The 21,664-nt window shown below is 39.9% G+C and overlaps 1 long non-coding RNA gene across 2 annotated transcripts; it reads right to left on the reverse strand.

Moving 5' to 3' along the window:
• Positions 1 to 1,160: 1,160 nt before the first annotated feature.
• LOC122240487 lies at positions 1,161 to 21,588 on the reverse strand. Of its 2 annotated transcripts, none has more exons than XR_006220285.1 (5): positions 21,050 to 21,588; positions 16,811 to 16,869; positions 6,756 to 6,936; positions 5,243 to 5,356; positions 1,161 to 1,246 (listed from the first exon to the last, which is right to left on the reverse strand). It is a non-coding gene; the product is annotated as an uncharacterized LOC122240487 (long non-coding RNA). The 2 variants fall into 2 exon arrangements; XR_006220282.1 differs by having other exon boundaries at positions 16,811 to 16,960.
• Positions 21,589 to 21,664: the final 76 nt, after the last annotated feature.

Below are 21,664 nucleotides of genomic sequence, written 5' to 3' on the forward strand. Positions count from 1 at the left end.
CTGGCCAAAGTTTTTGCCTATTGGGACTCTTATAAGCTATTTTACATTGGAGTTTCTTATAGTGTCTTTTGCTTCATGTGTGCACAGATACTTTAATTTTATCTTTAGGAATAGAATTGTTTGGTATATGATCCGTGCTTATATGACCCTACCAGGGGATGGTAAATTGCTTTCCAAAGTTATGCCAAATTATATCTCCATGAGGAATATATGAGTTTGCCCTGCTCGATACTTTTTTTTAAATTAATTAATTTATTTAGAGAGAGCACTCGCGTATGTGCAAATTGGGGAGGAACAGAGAGAGAGGAGAGGGAGAGAGTCCCAAGCAGCCTCCACACTGTCACTGCAGAGCCTGACACTTGCCTTGAACTCAGGAACCGTGAGATCAGGACCTGAGCTGAATTCAAGAGTTGGACGCTCAACCGACAGAGCCCCTACCTGGCTTTACATTCTTGTCAAAACCTTAGTACTGTGTCATTTTTACATTTGTGCTAGTCTAGTGAGTTGAAATGGCTTCTCATTATGGTTTTAATTTTCACTTCCCTGACTACTGATGAAATTAAGCTTTTTTTTTTTTTTTTCCATTTCTGGGCATTTGGATTTCTGTTTCTGTCAAGAATCTTTTTGCTTATTTTCTGTATGGTTGTTTGTCTTTTTCTTAGTGGTTAGTAGGAGTTATAGATTCTGGATACTAATATTTTGTGCATTATATGTGTTGTGACTATTTTCTTCCAGTTATGCTTTTCATTTTCATTCTCTTTATCATGTCTTGTTGAACAGAAGTTCTTAATTCTGAGTATGTTTAATGTTTTACCTTTTGCTTTATGGATTGCTCTTTTTGTATCTTCTATAAGAAATTTTTCCCTAGCACAGATCAGATATTCTGTATTTTATTTTGAAGCTTCAAAATTTTTACTATTTATATTTGATCCACGGAAATTAAATTTTGATTGTGGCATTAGCTAGGAATCCATTTTTACATGGGCTTGTTTTTCTCTTGTGTAAAACAAGTCTGAAGATAGCAATCTAGCAATTTGACTCCAAGGTGTTAGAAAGAGACTATTGGACAGACGCACCAGGAATCATATGAACAAGTTAATTATAACGTAAGAGCAGCAACAACAATAAAAAATCTGGAAATAACAGAAGGAATTTAATGTGGAGAACTAGTTTTAGAGCTTTGGCAGAGCTGAAAATAAGGTGAGGCATCTCGGAAATCGACAACTGCAGGGAACTGCTGCCATCTCTAGGAAAGAAGACAAAAGGAAGAGCTATAGTATGATTGGAGCCCAGGAACCAGGGTATGTGGCAGGACCCGGAAGTTAGAGGAGGAGCCTCCAGCACCACTGGATGTACTGTGCAGCCAGAGCTGGAGCCATGGTAGAGTGTGACCAGCAAGAACTGGACTATGGAGTAGATGCAGTCACTTCCTGAGATGCTGCCCTCTAGTCTACCGTCTGTGCCTCTATTGGCCAAACCTAACCAGAAGCCAGTGGGCAAGACATCCTGAGAAATGTGGGCTACCAAGGTCAGCATCCTGTGATATAGAGGTAAGCAGGGAAGGTCAGGGAATGGATTTGAGCACTAACAGACCAGTGACAGGCATAAGACACCTCTCACATCTGGCCCTAATGTACCTTCCTTCTCTCATTTCTACCACTCCTTTCTCTCTTGTTTTGTCTCGGCCATGTCAAGTTATTGGATATTTCTAGGCTATGCTATGTATATTCCCATTCTTTGGCTCTTTGTTTAAACCATCCCCTCAGCTTGGAATTCTTCCTTGTCTGCCTTGAAGTCTTACTCATCCTTCCAAGTATTAGTTTATGTCCTCATCCTTGAAACCTTGAAGCCTTTCCAGTCACATTTGTAAGTTTCTCACCCTCCAAATACCCTTTAAGTATTTGGGTCCCTAAGATTCTGTCCTTGATCCTCTTTTAGCTCATGTCACTGGGTGACCTTAGTGGGTGATTTCGTCCATCCCCATGACTCTCAACTTCCACTTAAGTAGTGATGATTCACAAATTGTGTCTTTCCTAAACGCCAGACCCACATATATAGGTACTGATTAGACATTTCCACTTGCCTTTTTTATAATGCCTCAGATTCCGTATGTCTGAAACTTAACTACCAAACTCCCTTTCCCAGTATATTTGTACTATATTATATTCAATTGCCCATGGGCCATATTTAGAAATCACCCAGTGCTACTCCTTTCTTATGATCCCTTCCCCAGTTATAATCAATCATACCAAATCCTGTCAATGCTACCTCATTTACATCTCTCAAAGATGCACTCTAAAACTTTGGCAACATATATTAAAAGTCTTAAAGATAATGTTATGGGTTGAATTGTGTCTCCCTGAAAATCATTTGTTGGAGTCCTAACATTTAATACTTAAGAATGTCATTAAAAAATTTTTTTTAATGTTTATTTTTGAAAGGGGGGGGGCGCACTAGTGGGGAGGGGCAGAAAGAGAGGGAGACACAGAATCCGAAGCAGGCTCCAGGCTCTGAGCTGTCCCCACAGAGCCTGACATGGGGCTCGAACTCCTGAACCACAAGATCATGACCTGAGCCGAGGTCGGATGCTTAACCAACTGAGCCACCCAGGTGCCCCAAGAATATCATTTTATTTAGAAATCAGGTTATTGTAAAAGTCATACTGGAGTAGGGTGACCCCCTAATACAATATGACTGGTGTCCTTATAAAAAGGGAAATTTTGGACACTATAGGCAAACAGGGAGAATGCCATGTGAAGATAAAGACAGAGATCAGGGTAATGTAGCAGAACACAAGGATGGCCAATGATGGCCAGCAAACCACCAAGAGCCAGGAGAGTGGCATGGAACAGATTCTCACTGCCCACAGAAGAAATCAACCTTCTAACAGTTTGATCTTTACTTTCTAGGCTCCAGAACTGTGACAATAAAATTCTATTGTTTAAGCCTCCTGGCTTGTTCCAGCAGACACTTTGTTCTGGCAGCCTAGAAAGCTAATGATAAATATGTGTACTCTTTGACCAGAATTATCACACCTACTAATTAATCCTATGAAAATAATTGCACAAGTGAACGAAGGACAACTATAGTGTTCATAATAGCATAATCAGAAATAACCTAAGTGTCTTAACAGTGGGACACAGAGTGCATCATTTATGGTATATTCAAACAGTGGAATGCCATATAGCTTTTAACAGTGAGGGTGTATGTATAAAGCTTGAAAGAAAAGGACTTTCACAATATAGTTGTTACTTAAAAGGGGCTATATGAGTTATTATGATGTGTGTTTTTTTGCATCTTAAACTTCTGTGTATTATAAATGCATAGGAAAAAGTCTGAAAATATATCAACATATTTACAATAGAATTTCAGGTAATTCACATTTTTATCCTTTTGTTTATCCATCTTCTCTTAAGAGCTGTGGCTTAAAAATTAACCAGTGTTTCTAGTTTTCTTCCCCCACTAGCCTCTTCTCTTTGCCTGGGTAGATTCACAATCCCTCCCTATCTTGGAAAGCAGGACGAAATAAAGAATAGGAGGGGGAGAGGAAGAAGGAAAGGGAAGTCAAGCTGATTGAAGATCTAGAACAGAAAAATTAGGAATTTAGAAAGCAAAATTATCAGTGTGACCTGTAGGAGGAAAAGTTTTGGGGAGGTATAGTTATGAATGAGAGAATCCAGTGTAATCTTGGTTGCAGAGAAATGTGGAAGAGAGAAAAAGAACACAGGAAAAGTGTTCCTGGGGGTTAAAAATGAGACCCTGTGGGGGCTCCTGGCTGGTTCAGTTGGTGCAGCATGTGACTGTTTATCTTGGGTTCATTGTGAGTTCAAGCCCTGCATTGGCCCTAGAAGCTTAATTTTAAAAAGAATTTTCTAGAAGAATAACAACAATAAAATACTTACTAAAAAATAAATGAAATTTATTTTCTGTAAAGATTGTTGAGCAATGCAAGTTAAAGCTCAGAACTTCATTTCATTTTTAAATAATTCTTACCTATTTAGACTGTACTTTTTAAAAAATATATTTATTTTGAGAGAGAGAGAGAGAGAGAGAGAGAGAGAGAGAGAGAGAGAGAGAGAGAATCCCAAGCAGACTCCGTGCTGTCAGTGCAGAGCCCTATGTGGGGTTGATCTCATGAACTGTGAGATCATGACCTGAGCCAAAATCACAAGTTGGACACTTAACTGACTGAGCCACCCAGGTGCCACTACACCATACTTTTTTAAATGCAGTGTGCATATAGAGAAAAGACCCAATTGAGTCTAGGATTTATAGGTTATGGTTTTCTGTAATAAACATATAGACTGCAATTCACAAACTGAAATATGCAAGAAATATAACTATTTTTCTATCTTTGAACTTAACTTTTATTTGGGGATGGGTAATTATTCTATCAGGGGGAGAAGATGAGCCTCAGACAATGCAAGTTTTCTGAGGTAACATTTAAGTGGAGGTAGGGGGTAAACATAGGCTTAGTTAATGTGAGTCACATGGAGAAGCCATCTGGGCCTCAGCTCTTAGAATGATAGCATCTTTTGAGATGTGCATCTTCCCATAAGGTCTTTGGTCTTTTGTCCACCCATGTTCCTGTCTTTTCTGGTTTGATGAGTCTCTTTGCTAGGGCCATGCTTTTTTTGAGGCAAGAAGGACCCTCACTGGGTCTATTTTATTCCCTGAACCACACTGGGTTTCCCTGAACCACACTGGGTTGTGGGTAAACTCTGGGGTCTTGTCACCTTCAGAGCTTAATATGGGACTGGGTTATGGGCCCATAAATGCACTTAAACTACCAGATGAGTCTGTCACTCTCAATTCTTGCTAGGGTTTCAGCCATTACATCGTCAACCCCCTAGCTACCTCCCAGCAGGTACCATGATTTCTTCCGATTTCTTCCTCATGGACACCTACTGATATTTATCTCTTTTGCATTATCTCCAATTCTCTCTCTCCCCCTTGGCCTTGGGAAGTCTTGCCACAGTTTTGTGCTATCTAGATTTCTTAGGCTTCTGAGCATCCCTTCACTCTCTATTTCTTAGACTTTTGTTCTGTCTTCTGTCCATGAAGTAGTCAGCTACCCAGTATTCCATCTATGGCCTACTTGTCTTTTCCCAGGTTCTCTTCCACTCCCAGAGAATTAACTACCACTTCTGTGTTGACTCCTGAATGTACAGTTCTAGTCCAAAATCAATGCCCAGTTGCTGTATCTGTCTTCATGATCTCCCATAAGTCAATAAAAACTTACCTCAAATTCTAAGGGGATGCAAAGAAAGGATCTCTCATTTAGATATAACTGCAGCTGGCATCTCTCTGTCTTCACAGCTCAGGAACTTGATCATGTCACTTCCTTGCTCCACATCTTGAGGAAAAACATATAGTGGTCTACTCAGGAGCATGGCCACTTGACAGAAGGGATCATTTTATCATTGTTTAGAATTGTTGGTAATGTAATCATTCTTATTATTGTTTTCAAATACTCCACAGACAATGCCCCCTGTCTTTGTCTACACCCAGGATGGACCGTTCCAGTTGCCTTCTCTTTGGTGTGCCACTGAGAACTGTAGGTCTCCAGCCTCCTCTCCTTATTTCCCTTCTGCCTTTCAAGTAAGGATCTAAAGAACGCTTTGCTGTTTCTCACTTCTGTGTTTTTTATCATGCTCTCCCCTCTGCCTGAAATTCCCCCATTCCATACACATACATCATCCGGCTTCCCCCTACTCTTTAAGATTCAGCTTAGTGTCACTTCCCCCAGGAAGCTGCCTCTGCTCACTCAACTCTGAGTTATGTGTCCCTTCTTGGGCTTCCATAATGTCTTCTAAATACTGAACCTCTGCATTGTCCACATTGTACTCTAATCTGTTCATGACTCCATCTTCCTCAGTTATTATGCACAAACCCAAGGTAGTCCTATTCATTTTTATATCTCCAAGATCTAGGGAAATATTTGTCTCTTAGTATGCCTTCAACAGAGGTTTACTGAAAGAGTGAAAAAATGAAATCATTATTTTATATTTCACCTATATTGATTAAGGTTTAACACATTTAGTGTTTCTGAACTATTAGATGTACATGCTGATAGTAAAGGGTGTTTAGTATTATTCTTAGGATGTAAGTTATAAATTCTACAGAACACTTATTTTCATGAAAAAAAAATGTTTATTTAGTAATCTCTTAGTATCTTATTTCACTTCCTTTCCTGATGCCCTTTAGAAACCCTCATATGAACTTTCCACATATTTACTTAAGGCCTGACTAGTCTCCACACAGGCTGCCTTGATTCTGCACCATTCACAGATCGAAAGACATTTTTGAGTTTTAAAGAATGTTCTTCTCTAGATCTCTACAGATCTTTTGTTGTAGTAAGACAGTTGTGCTCAGTGACTGAGAGTTTGGGATTCAATTATTATTCCATTCATTTAACTACACCAATAAATGGCGATAGAATTCAGAATTCTGAGCTACAATAAGGTGGAATTTTAAGAGGCACTTGAAATTCTTGACAGCTGAAGTAGAGCCATTTTAAAATACACATGATGGGAAACTCAATTGTGAAATGTTCTCTTTTCAGTCTTCTCCAAAGAGATGCGTCTGGAAATGACTTCTTTTTCCAGGGGAGAAAATATAATCTGCTGCTCTCTTCCCATCACTGCCTTTAATAAACCATCAAGTCTTACAGATTTTTTTTTTCCTCCCAATGTCTCTTATAACCATCCCATTTATTTTAACTGCAGCAGCCTTATGAATGTTCCATCACTTACCATATCTTATGTAGTGATTCTTTAGTGTTGAAATATTTTTAAAAAGCTGGAAGCAGTGGTGTACTTGTAAATGTATCACAACCAGCTCTTTGGGTACAGAAGCTCTGTTTGTAGCACTTGCCAATTTCCGTGGTGTAAATACTCCCACCAAGGCAGATTTCAAGCTATCAATTTGATGTCACTGAATAAAGAATTAGAGAGAGATGTACACACTCAGCTTTCATGAGCCAGTGCAGAGCTGCTACACGTCTGCTCCAGCACACCACTGGCTAAAAGATTAATGTTTCTCAAGCACCATTAAGTAGACTACTCCCAAATTCAGGAATCTACCTGGACCTCTAATGCTAACTGTGGAAACCACAAATATGGTCTGTTCACTCTTCTCTATCACAAGTACTATGCTAGGCTACTTGATTGAAGACTGCAATAGCCATTTAAGTGATCTCCCTGCTTCCACTCTGGCCCTAGAATTCTCCACACAGCACACAGACTGATATTTTTAAAATCTTAATTTGATTATGTCACCTGCAGGGAGGCAATGTGCCACACCAGGGACTATGCCTGCAGTGTTTCATGGAGTTATATAGTGCCCAGGCTGTATAATCAGCCATACCTAACACCTCTGCCCTCTGCTTAAAATCCTTGGTGGTTTTTTCACAACACTTGGGATTTGTATAATATTTATACTTGTGTAACAGATGGTGTAACATGGCCTCCGAGGGTCTATCTGATCTGACCTGAGCCTCCTCTCAATCCAGCTCCATCTGTTCTGTTCTAGCACATCCAGCCCTTTCCAGGGCCCCACCGGGAACTCTCCTCTCCTTGTTCTTCCCTTGGTAATCTCATTTTCTGAAGTCTCTGCTCACAAGACACTTTCTCAGAGAGGCCTTTCTTGAACCCCTAATCTAAATTAAGTCCTCTCAATTAGTCTTGTTTTTCTTCTAGACAAAGACTATTTATTAAAAATATTATTTTTATATTTTTTTATTTTCATAACAATGCTTTGTAGTTTACTGTCATCAATTCTCACATTTAGGTCAAAATGAATACAGGGGTCCCTGGATGGCTCAGTCAGTGGAGCCTGTGACTCTTGATCTCCAAAGCTAGAGCAAGATTCCTGTTACTTATGTATTGGATTTCACTGTATCATACCTTTTCTGAGTCATTACATACAGAATAGTGAGATGAATGGACGGGTAAGGGCCAAAGGGAAACAGTACTAGGGACAAAATCACATTGATTAATGTTACCAAAATACTAACCCAGCACACACACTTTGGCAGTTTGTTTGGCAATTCCAAATGTTTATGGAATATTAATATTTGATGTCAGCCTTCCACTTGATTATAAACACCATGAGGGCAGAGATCATGTCTCTTTGGTTTATTTTTATATTAAAAAGTACCTAGAATAGTACCTGGCACATAGTAGAAACTGAATAAATATTTGTTGAAGGCGTAAATAAATTTAAACCCCTTAGGATGACATTCAATATGTTTAACCAAATGATGATAACTCCTTGCTTTAAGAAGCTAATTTTATTTCTGTATTGACCGACTTTCCATGTCACCTGAAGTGGTATAGTTATTGCCTCTGTTTGTCACTTATTCAAGACTTTATCACTTTTTTGAATATTTTGTTTTCTTGCTAAAAATATTCTTTCTCTTCTCTAATCATCTTTTCTCCTTTCAAACTGACCTTTGAAAACTGGCCATAAAACTGACCTCCAAACAACCTCCCGTGATTGGCCTTGCTTGTCTATTCACTTAGTTTCATTCATTCCTCCTTTGAAAAATACTAAACAGTCACTGTGTATTGCATATCATTTTGGGCATTGGAAACATAAATATAAATAAGACAGAGAAAGTCTCTGTTTCAATAACCAACTACATAATTAAAGTATCTCCAAATAGTGGTGAATGCTATTAAAACACAAATATAGGATGATGTGTAAGAAAATGATTGGGGCAGAACATTAGGTAAGGATTTAGGAAAGGACTTTTGAGGAGGCAGTGTTTGGTCTGATGTGAAGAAGATGTGAGAATAGAGCATTTCCAACAGCATTTCTGGCATGAAGGTGAACAGGTACATGGACCTGGTGCAGGCACAAAGCATTCCTGGAAAAGCAGGGGTGAGATCATGACTGGAGCTACCTGAGTGAGAAAGAGAGTGGTAGGAGTAAGGGTAGAGAGGCGGGCAATGCCAGATCAAGCAGGAACCTGTAGGCTAAGAGCAGGAGTAGGGATTTTACTGTAAATGTAAGGGGGTATTTTAGAAGCTTTGAAACTTGGGCATGTCATGGCCTGATTTATGTTTCAAAAGACTCATTTGGCTGTTGGGTTGGTTATATACATCGACTGCAAAAGTGAAAGCAGAAAGACCAGGAAGAAAGTAATTGCACTAACTCTAGAGATGATGATAGCTTAGCATGAACTAGGGTGGTAGTGAAAACAGAGCAAACAGGGATATGTTCTAGAGGTAAAGCTAATAGGCTTCCTTGGATTTGTTGGGGGTGGGAATGGAGGCTGGGGTGGATGTGGAAAGAACAAAATCAAATTTGATTATTAGATTTTTTTTTTTTTTAATTTGAGCAACTGGGTGTTGATGGTACCAAATACTAAGATGTAGAAGTAAGGACAAAAAGATTAAGGTGGGAATGGAGATGGGGTGGGGAGTGGGAGTCAAGCATTCTGTTTAATTCTTGTAAGTGCAGATGTCAAGTTTGACCTTGAGAGTATGAGCCTGGAGCCCAGTGGAAAGCCAGAGCATGTAGTGGTCAGGAGAGGAGGCTCTGGACCTATCTTACACAGTTTCAAATCCTGGCTCCTTCTCTCTATGTGGGCTTGAACAATTTACTTAACCTCCTTGTGCTTCAGTTTCTTCATCCATACATTGGGGATAAAAATAGTACCCCATAAATTTGTTGTAAGGATTAAATTAATACACAGAAAGAATTTACAATAGAGTCTGGCACATAGGAAGCATCCAATAAGTTTTAACTATGATTATCAATATGGGTACAGGTGAGGGCTAGAACATAAATTTGGGAGTCATCAGTGGAATTTTAAAACCATGGGATTAGATGATATACCCTCAGGAGAGAGTATATTTAATTTTTTTAACGTTTTTTTTTTTTTGAGAGAGAGAGCGAGCACAAGCAGGGAAGGGAGAGAGAGAGAGGGAGACACAGAATCCAAAGCAGGCTCCAGGTTCTGAGCTGTCAGCGCAGAGCCTGTGGGGGGGCTCGAACCCACAGACCGGGAGATCATGATCTGAGCAGAAGTCGGACACTTAACCCACTGAGCCTCCCAGGTGCCCCGAGAGAGTGTATTTAAAGAAGGCAAGGGGCAGGGAGTACCCAGATTCACGTCATGATCTCGTGATATATATATATATATAGAGAGAGAGAAACATTTAAAAACAGAAGAAGAAGGCAAGGGGCCCTAGGCCAAGCCATGGGTCACTGCAACATTTAGAGTTGAATTAGGGGAAGCAAAGTAGCCCCAGAAGGAGAGTGAGGGGGAGCTGCCAGGAGGAAGGAGGAAACCAGCAGTGTGCAGTCACAGGAGTTATACTGAGTTGAATCCTGTCCGCCCAGAATTCATGTCCATCTGGAATCTCAGAATGTGACCATATTTGGAAATATGGTTTCTGCACATGCAGTTGGTTAAGTTCAGATAAGGTCATACTGGATACTGATGAGCCCAGAATTGAATAACTGATAATCTTATAAGAAGCCCATGTGATGATGGAGGCAGAGATTGGAGTGATGCATCATCTGTAAGACAAGGAGTGCCAAGGATTTCTGGGAGCTGCCAGAAGCTGGAAGAGGCAAGGCATGGTTCTTCCTTAGAGCCTTCAGAGGGAACACGGCCCTGCTGATACCTTGATTTTGAACTCCTAGCCTCCAGAACTGAAAGAAAAAAAATTTTCTGTCGTTTTTAGCTTCCCAATTGTGGAACTTTCTCACAGCGGCCCTAGGAATCCAGTGCAGAAATCAAGAAATGGAAATGTTTTTGGAAAGAAGGAAATGACAGATTCTTTGAAATGCTACTGGTAGTAGTAGTAGAATAAGATGAGGACTGGCAAGGGACTGTTGGACCTGACAATGAGGAAGTCTTTGATGATCTCACTGGGAATGGTTTCAAGGGGTATTTGGGGTGGACTTGTAAGTGGAGTGGGTTGAGGGGCAAAAGGAGAGTGAGGAAATTGAGATAGCGCTATAGACAACTTCTCAGAAAATCTTCGCAGGGATATGGGGGGTGATGGTTGCAAGGCATGAAGGGAGGGATTTTTTAAAGACTGCCATCCTAAGCATGTTTGTATGCTAGTGGTAGTTATCCATGAGAGAAGGAAGAGAAGTTGATGGTATGGGGGGGAGGGGGAAGGGGAATTATTATAGGTTCTAAGTCCTTGAACAGCAAGAGAGGCTGTGATCCAGATCTCTAGTGGAGGACATGACCTTTGACAGAAGCAGGGAAACTTCTCCCACCTGAGGGGAGTGAAGACCAAGAATATCACCACGAAGCTGGTAGATCATGGAAGAAAGTTGAGGAACTTGATAGGTTGCATCCATCTTCTCAGCTACTCACTCAGCTGAAAGTGAATGGAGGAGAGAGAGTAGGTGGTATTGGAAGTTTGAGAAGAAAGCAGAGTGAGCCACTCTGGGGAGTCGAGAACAACCTCACTAGAACAATGCAATGGTTCTGTGTAGCAGCACTGAAGGCTAAGCTTTGAGATTCATGGTCGCTTGTGTGGTTTGTCCAGCAATCTCAGCTGCTCAAGTGCAGGTGCTGAGCAGATGGTGGGAAGGAAAGTTAACATTTATAAATGAGACATTTAAATGGTAGACTGTAGAATCTATGCTGGGTAAAGAAAGAGGTAGGACATAAGAAAGGTATGTGAAGAGTTGGTAGGGTCAGTGGATTGGAAGCTTGATGCTAAGAAGAACACACGAATATATTTTTAAAAAGAATCAATATTTGTAGGAGTGATCACAGAGAAAGATGCTCAAAATTGAAATTCTGGAAGTTGATGTTAATGACAGTTTGAGAATTAACTATGATAACAAATGGGTGGGAGAAAAAGATCATTTACACGAGAATGTTAAATGAGGAGATTAGGAAGGGGATTAGGAGAAACAATTGCTTGACAGGCAGAGGGTTCCCTTTGGGGGCAAAGAAAATGGTTTAGAACTAGGTAGAGGTGGTGTTTGCCCAATATTGTGAATATACTAAATGCCACTCAATCATTCACTTTAAAATGCCTAATTTGGGGGGCTCCTGGGTGGCTCAGTTGGTTTAGTATCTGACTCTTGGTTTTGGCTCAGGTCATGATCTCACATTTTGTGGGTTCGAGCCCCATGTCGGGCCTGCTTGGAATTCTCTCTGTCTCCCTTTCTCTGCCCCTCCCTACTTATGCTGTCTCTATTATTATTAATAATAATAATTTATTATTATCAAAATAATAAATAAATTTAAAAAAACAACAACAACATGTGGCTAATTTGATGTTACGTGAATTTCACCACAATTTAAAAAAAAGAAAAAGGAAAAAAATCCCACATGCATTATCTATGTTGTTGAAGTCACAAAAAATGGGGGCACAAAAACTCTATGAGGTGGATAGGACAATTATCTCCATCCTAAAAAATGAAGGAACAGAGGTATAGAGAGGTCAAGTGATTTGCCCAGTGTCACACAGGTAGTCAGGGGTAAAGCTTAGGGGGGGAAAAAAAAACAAGAGTAAAGCTTAGAGGGGGTGCCTGAGTGGCTCAGTCGGTTAAACATCCAACTTCAGCTCAGGTCATGATCTCACCGTTCTTGAGTTTGAGCTCTGAGTCAGGCTCTGTGCTAACAGCTCGGAGCCTGAAGCCTGCTTCAGATTCTGTGTCTCCCTCTCTCTCTGCCCCTCCCCCATTCATGCGCGTGCTTGCTCTCTCTGTCTCTCAAAATTGAATATTAAAAAAAAAAATAAAAGAACAAGGCTTAGATTTAACTGAAGTTTGGGTTCTGGACTCAGAGACGTGTCTCTATGAACAAACTCATTACCTCTTCTGGTATATGGCTAGACCGACAGGAAGCAGAGCACAATGTGATAATTCATTTAAACTACCTAGCATAGAGCCTAGAACATAGTAAATGCCCAGTAACTATTACTGTCCTGTGCTAACTACTCAGTATTGCTTCATTTCCTGTTAAAGTCCAGACTCCTTAGCATGCCATGGAAAGTCTTTCCTCAGCTCCTGAATAGAGCCCAATTTACTTCATCTCTCCCTACATTCCCTCTGGAAATCTGAGATCAAATCATAATTATACTGCTTTTCATTTCTTGCATGTACTTTACACTCTGGGGGTATCTGATTTTGTTACCCACTAGCCGTCAACATTTTTATCCAGAAAATTTATTTTATTTTATTTATTTGCCCTGCCCTCCAAGGCAAACTTGGGCAGATCCCAAGACTTCTTAATGGATGGGCAGTCCTACTCACTTTAAGTTACAAATCACAGTCTTGATTCGGTAATTAGAATGTGTCCAGTCAGAAGATTGATTAAATGCTTCAATCTCCCTTCAGTGAAAGATCTCTCCATATGTGAAGTGGTGGACTTCTGCTCTGTCCCCACTGCCTTCCTTCCAGTGTACCAGCAACTGCATCAGACCCTACCTGGGTGGAAACCGCTCTAAGTGGGACAGGTCAGGGATGGGGAAGTTCATACTTGTTGGGGGTCTTCAACTTCTCTGGGTCTAGCAGATGGCTACACTTGAAGCTTTCTCTTTTAGTACCTAGTGCACTTTTTTTTTTTTTAATAGCAGTTGATTGAAAAGATACAGGGATAATACAACAAAAAGTGATTTGCTAATAGCCCCAGGATGCTAGTCCACACAGTGACTTAGAAGGGGGACCTGGTTGCAAGAGTACTTAGGCTGCTTCCTCATTGGTTGCTGGTTACTTTGTAGAATCTGAACGATCAGCACCGGACTGCTACTGGTCTATCAACTAGGAGAAGCTAGCTGGCTTTTTATAACTGACCAACTAAGGCAAGCTGGTGGCTCTCCATGGGTTGTTTGAAGATTCTTCTTTTTTTAAATTTTTTTTTTATGTAAAAAAATTTTTTTTTAATCTTTATTTATTTTAGAGAGAGAGAGAGAGAGTGAGCAGACACAGTGCAAGTGGGGGAGGAACAGAGAGAGAGGGAGACACAGAATCTAAAGTAGGCTCCAGGTTCTGAGTTGTCAGCCCAGAGCCCAACGCAGGGCTCGAAGTCATGGGCTGAAGTCGGATGCTTAACCGACTGAGCCATCTAGGTGCCCCAAAATTCATTTTTTTTTAATGTTTGTTTATTTGAGAGAGAGAGTCTCAAGCAGTCTATGCGCCCTCAGCACACAGTCCTATGTGGGGGCTCGATCCCATGAACTGCCAGATCATGACTGAGCTGAAATTGATTCAGAATCTTCACTGACTGAGCCACCCAGTACCCCTAGAAGATTCTTAATTCTTCAATGACCTGGGTGGATGCATCCCTATTCTAGGTGATCACATGTGACCCTAGGAATTGGATTCTTATCTCCAACTTCTTACTATCAGTCTCCTCTGTCCTTCTATTTAGTCCTATTGTACAGGACTCCAGACAACTGGGGCCATGTGGTGCACATCTGCTCCTTGGGAAACACCCACACACCTTTTGCTTCCTTTGATAAACTCTGATAATGCTCGTCCGTCCCAAGACAGCCACACTGTCTTTTACTCTCTCAGTCTTTTGCAGAGAACATATTTCAACTTCTGTGAATGGTCTCACAGAAGATCTCCCTACCATCAGACCTGAGCAGAAGGAGGTAGTGTCCCCCATGTTGCTTCCTTTGCTTGGTACTGACAGCAACAGCTCTCTCCAGAGAAACTTCTCTCAAATCCCCTCTCTGCTCACGCTTTTACACCATTATCTGGATAAATGGGTCCAGGAGCCTTGGAACTAGTTTGCTCACATTCCTTTTGTAAACTATGCCCAGGGAGAATTTACTTCACACCCGTGCTGACATCCCATTGTATTGTTTTGGCAAATCCCTGAGGCAGGATGTGTCCCATGTTAACATCCTGAAATGTGTATGTAAAATGTGTGCTCTTCCCCTCTTTGCCTCAAGTCTTTACTCACCAGGTGACTCCTTATCTATTTTTCAACAATTAGAATGCCTTTTCCTTCCTTCCACCCTGTGACCCCACAGAATGCGCTAATCCATCCCATTTGTATTTCCATGGTAAACTTTGCCTACCTTATCATAACCAATTTATTTAGCTTTATATTAAAGCCATTTATGGGTCTGTCTCCAAACCCAAGAGACTGAAAGTTCCCAGGGACAGGGACTCTTGAGATTTACTCTTTCATATTCAAAGACTAATATAAAATGTAAATTACCATTAGTAGTAGCATCAAAAACATAAAATATCTAGGAATTAATGTAATAAAAGGTAATGCAAGACCTCCATGTGAAAAACTAAAAATCTGAACTAGATCTTAGGAAACTTGACAAGCCAAAATTCCAAATTTGATTCCAAAATTGATAAAGAAATACAAAGAGCCAAGATTCTCTTGAAGAAAAGAAAACAAAACAAAAGAAAGAAATTCAGGGGAGAGGACTTGCTCAACAACCTATCAAGACTTCTTATTTAGCTAGAGTAATTGAAACAGTTTGGTATCCACATCAAGGTAAACAAACCAGTGGAATGGAATAGTAAGTTCAGAAACAAACTTACTCAAATATACACACCTGACTTACAATGGATGACACTGTGGAGCAGGGGGGGAACAGGCTTAAAAGAAGCATTTAATAGAAATTAAATTAAGAATTTATGTTCATTAAAAAATACCATTTAGAGAATGAAAAGGAAGCTATGGAACAAGAGGAGATTTTTGCAGTGTATATAATTGACAAGGGGCTTACATTCAGAATATAAAGGATTATAAAACAAAAAGCAAAAGATAAACAACCCAGGAGAAAATTGGGTAAGAGACTTGAACAACTCACAAAAGAGGAAGTCCAAAGGCCAGGAAATACGTGAAAAGGTACTCAACCTCATAAGCAGTTGGGGAAATGCAAGTTACAAACTCACTAGAGTGGTTAAAATTTGAAAGACTGACAACGTCAATTGTAAGCTAGAATGCAGAGCAATGGGAACTCTGAGGGATTGCTGCTGGGAGTGTAAATTGGTGCAAATACCTCTAAGTTGAATACTTCCAGACTATGGCCCAGCAATTCTTTTCTAAAGAAATGTGTGCCCATGTGCACTGGGAGACAAGAGCAAAAATGTTGATAGCATAATTTGTAGCAGCCCCAAACTGGAATTTGGGTGTTCATGAACCCAAATGCTCATATATAGCAGAATGAATAAACAAATATTCTATGCATGTGATAGCATTCTATACCGCAATGAAAATGGCTGAACCGCAGTTTCACACAAGAATATAATTGAATCTCAAACACAACGTTAAGCAGAAAAATCTGGTCACCAAAGAATACATACTATAGGCATCCATGTATATAAAATTCAAGTACAGGCAAAACTAAACTACAGTATTTAGAGATTTCACACTTGGGTGGTTAAACAAAGAAAAGGAAGTGACTATATTAAAGTCAGAAAAATGGTTACCTTTGTGGTGAGATAGTTGTGATGGGAAAGAGTATGTGGGGATTTTCTGGGGTATTAGCAAGCTTCTATTTCTGGAGAGTGATTAAATAGCTTTGTTTTATAATTTGTTAAGTTGTACAATTGTGTTTCTATTTATTATTTTTTTAAGTTACTTCCTTCTGTTTATAACAGCATATTACACTACAGATTAAAAGGATTGAATGCCTTAGGACTCTTTTAACTGCAAATAATAGAAAACTCACCCCACAGTAGCTAAGCAAAAGTAATGTATTGGCTGATATGAAGAATAGAAGGTGGACATGCTGGCTTCACATGAGGCTTAGAACAGGACTCATACACTGTGACCAGGTCCTGGTTTCTTTTTGTGTTGCAGGTTCTTTGACCTGCTTTGAGACATTTTCAGGCTGGCTCTTACCTTTTGGATCCGAGATGACTTCCCGTAGTCCTTGAAATTATGGGATTCCTTTTTTAGATCTAGCAGGAAAGAGAAAGCTCTGGTCAAAAGCTCTGGTGTTGAGTCTTGTCCTGATTGACTTGGGTCATGAGTCCTTCCCTGGACTAATCACTAAGGGAGATAGGGTAAAGTGATTAATCCACAACAGACTGTATGGCTAGAATGTTCAAGATGATATTAAAAAGAGAAAAAAGAGAATAATAGATATTGGGAAGGTAACTAACAAATGTCTATGACAATCAGTACCCATTCTATTTAGCTAATATCATCATGCTTGAAAAGCAACACACAATTTTGCATTACTAGCCATCTCTGTCTTAATCAGAATTAAACAGAGAAAGTGGCTGGGTAAAATAGAGGTACACCAGCAGAGCTTAAATCTGAAAATGATAGCAACAATACATTTTTCCCTCCTGCTGATGTTAGAGATTCCAAACAGTCCACAAGTACTCAGATGGATTAAAAGCAAAACTGGTTTGTAATACATAAAACTAAGGCAATGGGTGAAACTTGAGTGGATCTTGGTTAGGAAAAATGTTACCTGTGAAAGATATTTTGGGGAGAAATGTGAAAATTGGAACATCAGCCGGATAGTAAAAGATTAGGGAATTATCATTTATTTTCTTAGGTGTGGCAAGGTCATTTGGTAATATTGGAGAAAGCTGTTATTTTTAGAAGAGGCAGCCTGCAGTATTAAGGGGTGCAATGTGTTGATGTCTGCAATTTACTCTCAAATAGCTTAACAAACAACACATACATATGAAGCAAATACTCAAAACGTTAACAATTGCTGAATATAGATGAGCATATGAGTGATGATTGCAATTTTTTTAACAATTCTGTATATTTGAAGCTCTACAAGATAAAAAAAGTTGGGAAAATAAAAAATGTTTTGGGGGAAAATCTGAAAAATCCAAACCAAATAAAACAGGACTTGTTTCTATATTTTTTCCCTCCTGTAGCCTCCTGTAGACCTAAGATAAATTTATTTTGTTATTAAAACAGTGTAAGTTCTATTGCTTTTCCAATCATCCATGAAAAATATATATTCAGCACCAACCATGTATATGCATTTCTTATTGTTAATAGGCAGTTATAAATTTATCTCTGTCTGACTTTATTACAGAATAAATGTTGCCAACCGGATACCAAAGACAGAGGGAACTACCAACAACATATATACTGAGGGCTTACTTTGTACCAGGAACATAAATATACATAGTTTTATTTATTTTTTATTATAATCCTGTGAAATAGATACTGTCATTAATCCTTGTTTTACAGATGACAAATGGAGGTGTTTGTAAATTATGAACACGTGGCACAGAGTCCCATATCTAACAAGTAGGGGGTATCTGAATCTAACACTAAATCTGTCCTTGTACACTGCTGGTGGGGATGTAAAATGGAGCAGCCACTTTAGAAAATAGTGGCAGTTGCTCAGAAAGTTAAACACAGTTACCACGTGACCGGGTGATTCAATTCTACTCCTAACTATATACCCAAGACAAATGAAAATATGTGTCCACACAAAGACTTATATGCGAATGTTGATAGCAGTACTATTCATAAGAGCCAAAAAAAGTGGAAACCACTCATATATCTATCAACTAGTGAATGGATAGACAAAATGTGATATAGCTATACAATGGAATGTTATTTGGCAATAAAAGGAAATGAAATAACTATACATGCTACAACATGGATGCACTTTGTTGCTAAGGGAAAGAAGGCAGACACAAAAGATCACATTTTGTATGACATAACCTATATGAAATGTCTAGAATAGCTAAATCTGTAAGGGAGAGAAGGATTAGTAGTTGCCTAAGCGGGGGAGGCAAAGAGAATGACTGCTAAGGGATACAGCAGGTTTTTTGTTGTTGTTTTGTTTTGTTTTTGGAAGAGAGGTGGTGATGAAAATGTTCTAAAATTGATTGTGATGGTCGCACAACTCTGTGAATCTACTAAAAACCATGGAATTGCACACTTTAAAAGTGTATTGTATCATATGTGAATTAGATCTCAATTATATCTCAAAAAAAGTTTATTTCCCCTTTACTGAACCATGTTGCTTAAGAAAACTTTAGTTTTCCTCTTAGAATCGCCTTTAAAAATCAAACCGTAAGGGTAGTCAGGTCGAAAGAGATTTTATATGTCATTTAGACTCTTCTATTCAAAAAGTTAATTATTTTGGAATTAGATGGAGAAAACCTCAAAGTGCCCATAGGAATAAAGTAAGTGAATAAAATGCATACATGAGAATTCACCTTCATATCTCCAGAGTTGGCTCTCTGAGTTTTTTGGATTTGGGCCCCATTACGTGAAGTCTGTTATGTGAGATCTTATCTCTGGATCTAGAAGGCGTAGTGAACTGGCCATCAGCTATCTGCAGATTTGCAACAGAGGACAATTTCTATGGGATTTATTAGCAATAGCTGGTTTTAGAAGGCATTCAGGGACGAGTCTTTTGGAATGGCTAGAGCTGTAACAAACATGCACTCTTCCAAACTTTACGCTGACTTCCTCCTTAAAGTTGCATACATTTAGTGAATAGGAAGATGACCTTTGGAATCCTGAATGGTCTCCCATTCCATAGTCATAAACATTCCAGTTCTTTCCTTCTACCCCTGAAGCTAATTCCTTTTATGGCCAGGTTTGTGGTATTTGGACATTTGCTTAAGCTTGGTTTCAGGTACTTATAGTAAGTTTTGCTCCTAACCTTTGCTTTTTTGGGTGCCTCTAGAAAGTGCTTTCTACACTGTAACTGCTTTTGAGTAGTCTTCTCTACTGCCCCACCCCCAGTCTTTTTCCCTCTTTTTTTTTTTTTTCTTTTTTCTTTTTAGTTTGATTCAGTTACCTGCATCTGGTAATGTGGAGCTTTCCCAAAACTGGATTAGCAGCAATATAATAGCAGTAACCCTTTCATTACCAGAGTAATTTTCTTCACTTGTTTTGAACTTAGCATTTATAGGCAGCTGCTGTAAAACTCAAAGGTGAAAAAGACGTGACTTTGTCCTGCTTTTACAAGTCCAGAGTACTTATTAGTGAGGGTTATAGAACTTTGAAGCCATTTTTTTTCCTTTAAAAAAGGAAATGTGAGTGCTGAGGTAAGCTTTTCCTCCATTTAAACAAAACACACAAATCCGGTAACAATATTAAAGGAATATTTTCAATATTCTGCAGTTTACCCTAAAAGAATAAATAAATCCAGTAAGAATTTAAGGTTATATAGATTTTGACTTCTTTGCAATCTGTTTCTGGCCTTATGTTTTCTTGCCTGAAGTCAGTAGTAAAGTTGTTAAAACGCGGTGATGGAAACCAAGGTATAAGGCTTTGCTATCTTGGGCAGTTTTCTGTTCTAGTCATTAGTCATGCGGCCTCTGTAATTTAATTTCTTACTTACCAGGCTGTATAAAGAGACTCATAAAACGGCCTTTCTAGGATGTAGCATGCCTGATTATTCTAGTCTAAGGCAGCAGGATGAAAGCTGTCTACAGAGAGTTATGAACATACTTCCCAGAAATTTTTAAAACTTCATTTCTATAGAGCTATCAAACTAGTGGAAGGGAAGTTACTCAGAATTTGAATGTCAGATGCCTCCAGGAAAGCTTTCTTTTACAATTTTAGCAAGATACAAAGGTTGTGAGGTATTGGAGATTTATGTTTAAAGCACAGAGGCCAGAGAGTTGAATTTCCAAGGAAGGCCCCCAACACAGAGATCTACATTGAAATACATTAATTTCTCTTGTAACAGGCCGAAGTTGAGGTTTCACAATTTCAGGATGATCCAGGATAGTTGCAACATTTTACCCACTCCTGGGTGTGTGTCTTTGTGTATATAGGCACTACCAACATCAAAGGCCAGACTGGTTTCTAGTAGCTACGGGCTCTCCAGTTACCGACCAAAGACACAGCAAGGAATAGTGTAGGATTTTTTGTTTCCTGGAGAAGGGGTGTCAGGGGGTGAGGGATTTGTAGAGAGTCGGCGAAGTCCTAGAAAAACTGGGGAATAAGGTGTCTTGCCAAAGCAAAAAACACTAGCAGCATCCTTGATTTGTTCTGTGCACGTGAGACATGCTTCAGGCTTCGTATTGTGGGTAAGTGGGGAACAGTTCCAGCCCTAAAAGGTATATTGCCATTTAAATTAAGGTAGGGATGCTGGTCAGTGGGGCACCTTGGGAGGGGGGTGTGTCCACTTACCTCTATTTTGAACTTTCGACCAAAAGCAACACACAAATACTATTCAATTTCGTATTACAATAAAATTCTTTGAACAAATTCTTTAAGGGGTGGAAGTTTAAAATTAAAGATAGTGAACGTTTTCAATTCACTTATTCAGGCATCCAGTCACTTATTCAACAGAGGCTTATGGAGCGCCTATTCTATGCTAGGCACTGCTGAGCCATCACAGACTTGGTCCCTGACGCCATGGAGTTGACAGTCTAGTCCAGTCAGTGAGGGAGTTAAAAAAAATTCAGGCATCATTGCTACTGCGGTTGCACCGGGTGAAGATCAGCCCCTCCAATTCTCCCACGTGGTCGCAGCAGGTGAGCGTGGGTGTGAGCGTTCGCGGCTTCTGGTATTTGAGGAGTGTGAGAGCGCACGTGTGTCAGAATGGCGCGTGTCACAGTGTGCGTGCAAGGGTCGGGGTGGTAAGCGTCTCCACAGACTCTTGGGCCCGGCTGCGTGGGCCGCGGGAGGACTGCGTCTCCCGCCCACGTACTGGGGGCGGCGCGGGAACCACCCGGCCCGTGCGATTGTGAGTGAGCGCAAGAGCGCGCGCGCGCGCGCGCGGGGGCGGGGGCGGGGCGCGGC

Source organism: Panthera tigris, chromosome A1, assembly GCF_018350195.1.
Source record: "Panthera tigris isolate Pti1 chromosome A1, P.tigris_Pti1_mat1.1, whole genome shotgun sequence".
NCBI lineage: Eukaryota > Metazoa > Chordata > Mammalia > Carnivora > Felidae > Panthera > Panthera tigris.